At 30.7% G+C, this 12,902-nt stretch overlaps 1 long non-coding RNA gene across 1 annotated transcript in view; it reads left to right on the top strand.

The window, feature by feature from the left end:
- The window catches only part of LOC127153897 (uncharacterized), a 58,539-nt gene extending 47,197 nt beyond the window's left edge, over positions 1-11,342 (top strand). The window contains exon 4 of the long non-coding RNA XR_007825363.1: positions 11,171-11,342. This is a non-coding gene — a long non-coding RNA (uncharacterized LOC127153897). The remainder of the gene's footprint in view (positions 1-11,170) is intronic.
- Positions 11,343-12,902: the final 1,560 nt, after the last annotated feature.

Here is a 12,902-nt window from a genome sequence, read left to right as displayed (position 1 = left end):
CATGTCAGTAGACATACAGTGAGAGTCACTGTAAAAAATAATGGCTACATATGTTTTGCCATTACATACAGAAATTAATTTAATTTTAAAACTATACAAGATTCAACTCAATTTTCAGCTCAGCAGCAACTGAACTTAAGTTTTTAAGTTGAAGCAGGTGGAGATATATAGAGAACCACAGTTTGAGATCTTTTACGAAAATCTATGTGAGTGATTCAGCTGAGAATCAGACAAGTTTGCTCTTCATTTTCATGTTTCTTTCCTCTGGGCGTCTTTCTCTCCTTCAGCTCATTCAAATTGCATTTTAAAGCAGAGGTCAAGTTGAAGACACTCACTCTTCAGCTTTCTCATGCATTTAAGAGTCTCGCTGTTGAATAATTGTGGCTCGAGGAAAGATTCTGCTCATTTGCGGCATGAATTGTTATCACTGAACACGTCGTATCGGCGGCTCTTGAGTCGATCTTAATTTTGCACAAATACTTCACGTGTCCGGCATCCTCGCGGCAAGCTGAGAGATCGTTTTCACAGCGTTCCCATAGTTTTCTCACCAAATTAAACATATATTCAGAGCGGGGTCGCGAGGTCACGGAGCCAGACACCATTCGGCGGCGGGACAATGGTGAGGGAAGTTGTGTGAACATGCCAATTACAGCCTGGGGAGACGAGCGCCGGCCGCTCAATATGACCAGAACCGTTTCCCACGATCACAGCAGACGACACACACGGCGCCCATTCACTTCCATTGTTTTAGAGCAGACGAGTCATTCCTGCCAACACACGGACCCCAGTGTACACTCAGAACATGTTTAAGATTTATGTAGTTGAAGTGCATATAAAACATCCATGTGTTTGGATTTCACAGTTTTAACCTAAACAAACTAATACACTTAATGTGATGCATATTGTCAGTCATGCATACATGAATCAGCTCAGATTACTGTAATACTACTAATAAGATGAATGTGTTTATAACCAAGTTTATATATTTTTAATCTGTTTTTTAAAATATATAATTACAGTCCAAGTTGTTTGACGATCTTGAATCTTAACAATTTTATTATTTTAATTTTTATATATTTTACATGAAATATTGCTATGTTCCTCATACTTTTTAAATGTAATTTATTTCACAATGATTAAAAATGAATGAATGAACAGACAGACAGACAGACAGACAGATAGATGGATAGATAGATATATAAATGACTTGCTAAAACAAATACAATTATTTTTTTTAATTAAATTTTGAATTGATTTTGGTATTACTTTACCCGCTTTTTTATTTTCTTTATTTCTCTTTAACTTTATTTATTGATTTTTTCTTTATATATTTTATTTTATATGTATTCATTTGTGTATTATGATTATTATGATGATGATGATGATGATTATTATTATTATTATTATTATTCAGGGTTTATACTGATTCTAAGCAATCTGAATAAATGAATTTATCATAAAGAAAGAAAGAAAGAAAGAAAGAAAGAAAGAGAAAAAAAGAAAGAAAGAAGCAAATAAATAAATAAATAAATAAATAAATGACTTTATAAAACAAATACAATTAGTGTTTAATTAAATTTAGTCCTGAACTGATTTTGGTATTACTTTAAACCCTTTGCTTATTATTTTCTTTATTTCTCTTTAATTGTATTTTTTATTTATTTGATATTTAATTTTATATGTATTTATTTATGTGTATTATTATTATTATTATTATTATTATTATTATTCAGGGTTTATACTGATTCTAAGCAATCTGAATGAATGCATTTATCATAGATAGATAGATAGGAATAAATGACTTGCTAAAACAAATACAATTATTTTTTATTTTATTTTGGTATTACGTTGTTTATTTTCTTTATTTCTCTTTAACTTTACTTTTTTATATTTTATTTTATTTATGCGTATTATTATTATTATTATTATTATTATTATTATTATTATTATTATTTATACAGATTCTAAGCAATCTGAATAAATGCATTTATCGTAAATAAATAAATAAATAAATGATGTTCTAAAACTAATACAATTAATATTTAATTAAATTTAGTCCTGAATTGATTTTGGTATTACTTTTGCCCCTTTGTTTATTATTTTCTTCATTTCTCTTTAATTGTATATTTTATCTATTTAATATTTTATTTTTATGTATTTATTAATGTGTATTATTGTAATTATACTATTTATTATTCAGGGTTTATACTAATTCTAAGCATTTATCATAAATAAATGGTAATTTGTATTACTGCAGTTTCATATGTGTATAAATAACAAATATGAATCACATTAAGTTTGTTAAAACTGTAAATGAATAGAAATTTATATGCAATTTTAATACATACATTATGTATATGAATCCCTGCTGAATCATAACTGATATTTTAAGGCGTTTAACAAGCGAAGTGTGCCGTGACAGTTGAGCCGGTCAGAATGACCCACACCGGTGTAATTAGTGAAATAACGGCAGGACTAGTGACCCAGCAAAAGCTCTTCAGAAGAGAAAATCACACACTAATCACAGGTCAGTTGACCTATTGATCCGAGGGGTCAGAGGTCAAGCCTGTTGATGGACTCATTCCACGAGTGTGAGGATCAGATCCGTCTCTCTCTCACAGTGCATTAAAAATGAATCACTTTCTACAGAATGTCTGAAGCTGTGACTGATTTCTGTCTAGTGAGTTTTACTTTCTTTTGGACTTACAGTAAAGTAAACTTCAACTATAATTTGGGTTATTTGTAGAAAATTATTACAGCTTAAGGGGAAACACTGCAGGCAAAAACGCAGTTTTTTCACGCACCTGTCAAGATTTGGGGCTTTTTGGTTTTTCATAAGCTGTTTTTTAATGGAAAGAAAACACCCAAAAGCTACTGTCAATTACAATCCATATTTTTAAAGAGTTTTTTTCTCCTACACTGAGCCATAAATTTCAACTTCAGTAGCACTTACACACACCAAACTTTACATTTTTATTCCTGTATATATCCTGAAGGTTTTTAGAGAGTGATTTGTTCATGTATAATTTGCTTGATTTTATACAACATTTTATTCCCCCCAAAAACTGTAAAAACATATAGTTTTCTGTCTGTCGGCAAAATGAGCTCTAAAAAACATTAGACTCTAATATGTCAAAAAAAGAAGAGTTTTGAAACTGACTTCATCCAGTGTTTACATTTTTGTACAAGAAATGTATGCAAATTAGCGCATATTTCATTAAATAATGCCTCATTTGCATATTTAAACACTTGCAATACAAAAAATGTTTGCAATTATCAATGTTATCAATCAACTGGGTAAGTAAAGCGATAACTATTAGTTATTTTTTTTTTACCCTATTCACCTGCAGTGTCTCACCTTGGTCAGTAATGTTTTTGAGTCTCTTCTGCTCACCAAAGCTGCATGTATTTGATCAAAAATAGAGTAAAAATTTTAAAATATTATTAGATTTTAAAACACCCATTTTCTATCTGATATATGCTAAAATGTAATTTATTTTTGTGATCAAATCTGAATTTTCAGCATTATTACTACAGTCTCCAGTGTCACATGATCTAGAAATCATTTGAATATGCTGATTTACTACTCAAGAAAAAAAAAACCCAATTGAAAACAGTTGTGCCGCCCTGTATTTTTGTGGAAAATGTGACACGTTTTATATTTCAGGATTCACAGATGAATGGACAGTTCAGAAGAACAGCATTTATTTGAAATAGAAATATTTTATAACATTATAAATGTCCCTGCTGTCACTTTTGAGCAATGTAATGCATCCTTGATGAAGAAAAAATATGAATTTTTTAAAAAACGATTTTACTGACCCTAAACTTGACCTTTAATCTATCCACTTAAATTTGACTGCGTTTGTCAAGACCGCTAGAGAAGCTTTGAACATTTTCTGAATGTGCATCTGTAGGTTTTTTTACCTGATTTATTATCCAGCAGATGAAAATCATCAGATGACTTTAGTAACCATTTCAGAGCTCAGTGACAATCCATTGGGGATGAGAGAGAGAGAGAGAGAGAGAGAGAGAGAGAGACTATAAGTTCATGTGTGACGGCATTAATTACAGGCCTCCATTCAGCCTGACTGAAGTCATGTGTGTTGCCATAGAGACTCACTTGTCTGTGAGTGTGTATGTCTGAATGTATGTGCGTATAAGTGGGCAGATGGGTGTGTGTGTGTGTGTGTGTGTGTGTGTGCGTTCGGGTTAGTCTCGAAGGAGGTGGTCCAGACAGACGGCCCATCCGCCATTCCTTCATTTGGCTGGGAACCGGTTGTGACTGATCAGATAAAGACTTTCTGAAGCAATTATGCAAGTGCTGATGTATGTAAAAACTTGCTCTTGATCTGGAACTGAGATACTTTCTAGTGTCTGTATTTCCACAGATATATATTTCTTTCTTGTTTGCATGTAATCTACGAACATATCAGTTTAAAATGTTTCTCATATGTTGAGTGTCGGACTGAATGAACAGCATGTTCAGATGCAGATGATGATCTGCTGCAGGGTCAAAGGTTCTTACATTGATGCTCTTGCGCCCTCATGTGGCGAGAGAGTGAATTACACTGGAAAGGCTGCATGGCTTTTTATTGAACAATGACTTGTGTAATTGTAGACAGTGGTGGCCAAAATTATTAGCTCAAAAGTTTGGAATCAGTAAGACTTGTAATGTTTTTTAAAGAAGTCTCTCATGCTCATAAAGGCTGAATTTATTTGATAAAAAAAAAAAGTAAAAATAGAAATATTGCTAAATGTTATTACAATGTAAAAAAATGTTTTTTATTTTAATATACTTTAAAATGTAATTTATTCCTGTGTTGCAAAGCTGAATTTTCATCAGCTGTTACTGCAGTCTTAAGTGTCACATGATCCTTCAGAAATTATAATATGCTGATTTATTATTAGAATTATTAATGTTGGAAACAGTTGTGCCGCCAAATATTGTTTTGGAACCTGTGATTCTTTTTTTCCAGGATTCTCTGAATACCAAGTTAAAAAGAACAGCATTTATTCAAAATATAAATATTTTCTAACAATGTAAATCTATGCTATCACTTTTTAATTTAACACATCTTTGGTGAATAAAAGCATTAATTACTTTCAAAAAAAGAAAGAATAAAAATGTATTGACCCCAAACTTTTGAACAGTAGTTTATATTGTTAGAAAACATTTCTATTTTAAATCTTTTTAACCTTTTATTAATCAAAGAATCCTGAAAAAAGTATCACAGGTTCCAAAAAAATATTAAACAGCACAGATAATAAATCAGCATATTAGAATGATTTTTGAAGGATCATGTGACTTTGAAAACTGGAGTAATGATTCTGAAAATTTATAAATAAAATTTTAATGTATAATAATATTGAAAATATTGTTTTACATCATAATAATATTTCAGAATATTATTATTTTTTTCTGTATTTTTGATCGAATGAACACAGCCGTAAGCATCTTTAAAAACATTAAAAATCTTACTGATTCCAAACTTTTGAGCAGCAGTGTATATCTGAATGTATAAGAGATCGGCCTTTCTTAAAAGACTGCATCATTTCATATTGTGACAAATTAATTTTAAAACACAAAATGATGCACTGCAGCACATGGATTGACATGTATATCAAAATACAATTTATAAGGGACAGAACCAATTTAATTTAATCATTTTTAAACATATATAGTAATTATTTTATTGCAAATTCTTATTTTCAATATTTGTTTTACAACTATATTTTTTATTAACATTACTTGCAGTTTTGTCCCTGCCAGTTTATGCTTTATTCGCAATTTTGAAAGCAAGGAACGCTGCCCAGTTACAGCACATAGTCACAATACAAGCATACAAGACACTTTCTTTAATAACTGATGTTATTTTTTTACTGAATATTCTTGGCTTTTGCATCTGGTAGTGTATGGTGTTATAAAATATCACAGAATCACACATATTAAAATGTTGCATTATGGGATTATTCATTTAAAATTCTGTACCTGGATGTCAAGAAACTAGTGTTTATTTTTTGTTTTTAAATGCTTTAAAATTTTACTGAACATTCAATTTATTGTTTTATTTTTTTATTTTTTTAAGTGCTTTATTGGCATGATTTTTTACTTGCAATTTTGCAAAAGCATTATATACAAAACAAGTAATGACAAGAAAATTAACTTTAGAATATAACAATAATAAACTATAAAATAATACTAAGTGTTGCTAAGAAATGAATAAAATATATAGACATTTCTAATAATATTAATATGACAATATTATAATATTAGAAATTAAATAAGTAACACTTTAATTTAATTAAACATTACTTAAAATGTATATATTCACAATTTTTGTTTATTGACATTACTTGCATTTAACTTTTTAAATTTATTTATTAATTTATTTATTGCCATTTTTGTTGTTTATATTTATCTTATGTTAATTTGTAGACAACATTGGTGGCACTTTGAAATATAAAACTATTTAAAAAAATATATATTTATTACTAATTTTATTACCATAACTTGCAGGTTTTTCCTGCAATTCCTAATTGTATTTGCAGTCTTGAAACCAATGAACGGTGACCAATCACAGCATCTAAAATCACACAATTTAAGCATACAAGTCACTACCTTCCCAATATTGGTCAAAAGCATGTTGGATTGATGAGGTGATCCTGTAGATGGCGCTAAAACTCCACTGACGTTGAACTGTTGTAAGTGACTGACTGCATTTCATCAAACCACAACCATAAACATAAATGCATTTACTATAATAATGCCTATTTTAAATTCTTGTTTGCTCTTGCTCTTGTTTTCTGTACTTGACACTGTGCATTGTAAATACAGCTCTTATGATAAAGTGTTTGCACTGTACATTATTTTAAGTCTTTTCAGCTAAACAACCTAAATTAAATGAAATTTGCAAACACTCTGTAGTGATTTATGTGGCGTTCAGAGATGGAAAATTATATACAATATAAAAAACATTCAAATCAGACGTCAATAATTGTCAAAACAATTAAAATATTCAATTAATACAATTATTTTTTGTTTAAAATTGTTCATTTATTTATTTAAAATGATGATTTTTTTTTCTTTTTTTGACAATTTTTGTTATTTATATTTATGTCTTTACATTACTGTGTATCCGACTTATTTTGCAACGCTAAAATAAGCTATTTTCTGTACACGTCCGAGACTTTTGGTTTAGCCACTGTACGTAAACAACTATCTTAAAAGAATAACAAAGTAGCCTACAGTAATTTGTGCTACAAACCAGTTTGTGTATGGTTATGGTAATGCATTAAAACAATAAACAGTCCCACCAGTTTGCAACAAAGCGGCGTAACATACTATTTTTACACACGTAAAATAACTGGAAGCATCGACACCGGAAGTCTCGCACATTCAAGTTGCAACTGGTCGCGCCTGCCTGTAGAAGGCGCTATTGCTCCACTGATGCTGAACTGCAACGACTGAGTGACAGAACAGAAATATTTAAACACGGTTTTACCTGTAGATGTCAGGATTGTGACACACCACCGCATCTAAATCTGCATCTTCCCGCAGTTTAGTTAATGCCGGTGTTTACGGTTTCCAGGTGTGTGCGCTTGAGTTTAATCCAGGATTAAATCTGGTTAATCCTTCAGTGTGTGTCATTTACAGCAGTGTGAGATTGTTTGCAGCAGTAAAGCTCCGGTTATAGTTTTAATGAGCAGTGCCTTTTATATCCGATATGAAACTGTATCCTTATGAATTATGCATGTGTGTAAATTGCAGGTGTCTGTTTATGGAATTAAAGTTTCATGAGTTGTTTTCTCTAAATAGCTATAAGGCTGTTTAGGTGTAACTTTCATAATTATGTCATTATGAGAAACCATTTGTGGACAGAGAATATATCAGCAGTGTTTTTTGCTTCTGCAGTGCTGTTTAATTGAAGTCTGTGACTTCTGAGGTCATATAGAACTGAAAACACCTCATTATCTTTTAAACCATTCCTGCTGCGTGTTTATGTGAGTTTGCAACATAAAAACACCTGAATGTCACTGCATTAGATTGCAGTTGCAATTGCAATATGAATCATAAACAAAGTTTACAAGCAAAACATTGAAATGCTAAAACAGCAGAGGCAGCTGAATGTGTCTGTCTGTCTTTTTCTCCATGTCTTTTTCTGTGTGGTGAATATTTGCAGTGTTTCCTGGGTAATCTTGTAATTTGCAGTTGAATTGTGAACGGTTTGCTCTGAATGAGAGCAAATGTGTGTGAAACAGTCGACTGTTCAAATACACTCGACGGGCTTCGAGTTTGTGTAAACCAAGTCGGAGCGTCTCATTTGACATACATAGAAAAAAAGTTGATTAAAATGGAGTTAAGACTACTTAAGACAATCTGCCAAGAACCAGTAGAAGTGTACATTCAAAGAGAAATACTAATGCAGCATTTAAATGAAAACTAAAAATTAAAATGAGCTGAAAATGTGCTCATCTTAAGGCCATCCAAAATGTAGATGAGTTTGTTTCTTCATCAAATTTCATATAATAATAATTATAATAATAACAACAAATTAATAATAATCATAATTAATAATTAAACAAAGGGATTTTGTTGACAATTATTTAATTATTATTATTTATTGCCATTATTTGAACATATTTTCCAACTATTAATATTTATATTAATTTAAACATTTTTTAAATTTTTTAAACCAAAAATTAAAATTAGCTGAGCACGTGCTCACCCTAAGGCCATCCAAGATGTAGATGAGTTTGTTACTTCATCAAATTTAATATAACAATAATAATAACAAATTAATAATAATAATAATAATAATTCATATTTAAACAAAGGTCATTTGTTGACAATTATTTAATTATTATAATTTATTGCCATTTTTGAACATATTTTGCAACTATTAATCTTTATATTAATTTAAACATTTATTAAATTTAATTTTTGAAACCAAAAATTAATTATAGCTTATTATTATTATTATTATTTTTTTTTTTTAGAATATTTTGTACCCTGGATGTCAAGAAACTCCACCTGGAGTTTTATTTATTTATTTATTTTATTATTTATTTTTTAAATATATATGCTTTTACTAATCACGGTTAAATATTGAATTAAATTTTTAATAATAATAATAATAATAATAATAATAGTAATAATAATAACAACAACAATAATAATAATAATTAGTAATTAAACTAAGGTATTTTGTTGACAGTTATTTATTTATTATTTTACTGCCATTATTTGAACATATTTTGCAACTGTTAATATTCATATTAATTTAAACATTTACTAATACATTTTTGAAACATTACATTGTTAGTTCATTTTAGATCAAGTCCATTAAATAATATTACAACTTTTGATTTTAATAATGTATTAATAAATGATAAAATTAGGTCAGGTTTTACTGTATTGTCCCAGTTAGGGAAACTGGACTCAGAACACAGCATTAAGACGAGACCCTGCAAATTAGGTAAAAAAAAATGTAACTAATAGTTATCACCTTACTTACCCAGTTGATTGATTACATTGATAATTGCAAAAAATGTTTGTATTACAGGTTTTTTTTTTAAATGTTAGGTTAAAATATGCAAATGAGGCATTATTTAATAAAATATGCACTAATTTGCATACATTTATAGTGTAAAAATCTAAATACTGAATGAAGTCCGTTTCAAAATCCTATTTTTTGACATGAGAGTCAAAAGTGAAACGTCTAAATCTCATTTTTGTCACTCCATAATTAAGAAAATACTTAGAACAGACAGAAAACAATATATTTTCACAATTTTGGGAGGATTAAAATGTTGTATATAATCAAGCAAATTATATATATAAACAAATCCCTCTGTAAAAAACATTCAGGATATACAAAGGAATAAAAATGTAAAGTTTGGTGTGTCTAACTGCTACTGAAGTGGAGATTTATGGCTCAGTGTTTAAAAAAAAGTATTGTAATTGAAATCTATTTGACACAAATAAATGAAGTGCTATAAAAGAAACACTTAACAGTGTCTTTTGGATGTTTTCTTTCCACTAGTCTGAAAAAACACTATGAAAAACCTGTCAAACTTGTTCTAGACTAAAACGTGAGTCTGAGCTGTTTCCACTGAAAGAAACTTCCATTGACTGATCTTAAAATATATCAGTGCCTTTGTTTTGTCTCAAGATGCACAACAGTGATGTTTTTTCTAATGCATGTTTATAAAAGTTACTTAAATGTGCTAATTGAACTAAGGCTTAATCCTGGCTTAGTCCAAGCCCTCTCTGTGAAACCAGGCCTACATTTAATGCATTTAACTAATGTTAAACCTTATTGTAAAGTGTTTGCATGAAATGCATTTACTGTCTGCTTCAGATGCGTTTCTGGTCTGCTGGTTTGTGTATATCTGGCCTTCACGTCCCTCGCAGACGTGTGTTTTCTCCTTGTTTGTTTAGTGAGCGCTGAATACGCTCTGATTACTTCCTCCACACCGAGAATCTGCTCTGTAATCTAACACTATTGTTCCGTGACTGTTTGCGCTCATATGAGGAGACGGATCGGAGCGCGAGAGGGCAGATGAATCAAACATTTTTGTTGATATCTGAAAAGGATTGAATATGAATGTTTTTCAAATGCAAATGAGACCTTTATGAGCAAACACAATAGCCCCGCGAAGGATGCGAACGCTCTGTTAAGAGCAAAATAATGACACGTACAGTATGACATTCATGGAGATAAAAACTTAATAGCTGTTTCAGGAGACACAGTGCTCTCGGATGATTCTCCTAACCATTTACAGAGAAACAAAAACACAAATGAGGCACTAAAACAGATATCATTTCTTAAAGAATTGTTTGAGATCTCTGACTTTGAGATCTGAAATGCTTTTTTTTTCTCTTATTTGGGCAAAGACCTTCATTTAAAAATCTAGGAGAAAGAACTGAGATATTTAAAAGATTTTTCTTATGGGAAATGTTTAGAATGGCACGCTTGCTCAGCCGCCAACCCATAAAAACATTGTCAGGTGTGCGTTTTTTCATCCAACGGTGTTTGTTAGCAGCAATATTGTGCTCAGAACAAGTAATCAAACTGCATTTTAATCAGTCTGCAGCTAAAAAACATCATCCTGCTGAATCAAATGCCAAATGTTAATGAGATTTTAATTTGAGTGTCATTTGCAGGGAAACGGCTGGTGGAAATCTAATGGCTTTGAGAAAGGAAGCCAGAGCGGAAACACGGCTGTTTGGAGGGACAAAAGCAGCGAGGTGAACAAAATGCCCATCGTGATCCCAAAAGAAAGCTGCATTTGCTCACAAATTGGCGCTTTGTTATGTATGTTCTCATTTTTATTGACTAGTGGTGTTTATAAAGTTACTTTGTAACTCAAAAATGTTAAATACATTTTTTTTGAAAATTGGATTAATATTAAAATAAAACCAAATAGATGCAAATACTACGCCATCATTTTTTGTTTCTCACCAATTTATGTTTGACTGAATAATATGCATCATATTAAGTTTATTAGTTTGTTTGTTAAACCTGTGTGCTTTAAACAGTTAAACTTAATAAGTTTACATACACTTTGCAGAATCTGCAAAATGTAAATTTTTTACCAAAATAAAAGGGATCATACAAAATGCATGTTATTTTTTATTTAATGCTGACCTGAATAAGATATTTCACATCAAAGATGTTGATATAATAGTTGAATTTATAAAAATGACCCTGTTCAAAAGTTTACATACGCTTGATTTTTAATACTGTTGTTATCTGAATAATCCACAACTGTGTTTTTTTTGATAGTGATAGTCCCTTGTTTGTCCTGAACAGTTAAACTGCTGCTGTCCTTCTGAAAAATCCTTCAGGTCCCACAATTTCTTTGGTTTTCCAGCATTTTTATGTATTTGAACCCTTTCCAGCAATGATTGTATGATTTTGAGATCCAACTTTTCACACTGAGGGACTCATATGCAACTATTACAGAAGGTTCAAACGGTCACTCATGCTCCAGAAGGAAAAACTATGCATTAGTTTTATTTATGGGGGGTGAAAACTTTTGGAATTTGAAGATCAGGGTAAATTTCACTTATTTTGTGTTCTTGGGAACATGCAAGCATCTTCTGTAGCTTCTGAAGGTCAGTACTAAATGAAAAAAAAATATGACATTTAGGCAAAATAAGAAAAATGTACACATCTTCATTCTGTTCAAAAGTTTTCACCCCCCGGCTCTTAATGAATGGATTTTCCTTCTGAAGCATCAGTGAGTGTTTGAACCTTCTGTAATAGTTGCATATGAGTCCCTCAGTAGTTCTCAGTGTGAAAAGATGGATCTCAAAATCATACAGTCATTGTTGGAAAGGGTTCAAATACACAAAAATGCTGAAAAACCAAAGAATTTGTGGGACCTTAAGGATTTTTGTGAAGAACAGCAGACAGTTTAACTGCTCAGGCCAAACAAGGCACTCATGAACAACTATCACTAAACAAAAAAACACAGCTGTGGATCATTCAGGAACAACACAGTATTAAGAATCAAGTGTATGTAAACGCTTGACTTATTTTTTCTTGTGGACTATATGTAAATGCCTTTTATGTTAAATATCTAATTCATGTCAGTACTAAATAAAAAATAACATGCATTTTGTATGATCCCTCTTATTTTGGTAGAATAATTAACATTTTGCTGATTCTGCAAGGTGTATGTAAACTTTTGACTTCAACTGTATATATAGATCTTAAATTTAGCCCTAAATATTTTTTTTTATCAGTGGGAAATCTGCTAGTTAAAGGAATAGTTCACTAAAAAAAAGAACATTTGGTAAAAATGTCCTCACCCTCAAGCCATCCAAGATGTGGATGAGTTTGTTCTTCATCAGATTTGGAGAAATGTGTCATTGCAACACTTGCCCACCA

Source organism: Labeo rohita, chromosome 2 (genome assembly GCF_022985175.1).
Source record: "Labeo rohita strain BAU-BD-2019 chromosome 2, IGBB_LRoh.1.0, whole genome shotgun sequence".
NCBI lineage: Eukaryota > Metazoa > Chordata > Actinopteri > Cypriniformes > Cyprinidae > Labeo > Labeo rohita.
Note: the sequence above shows the minus strand (reverse complement) of the source record. Positions and strands in the feature narration are given on the sequence as shown.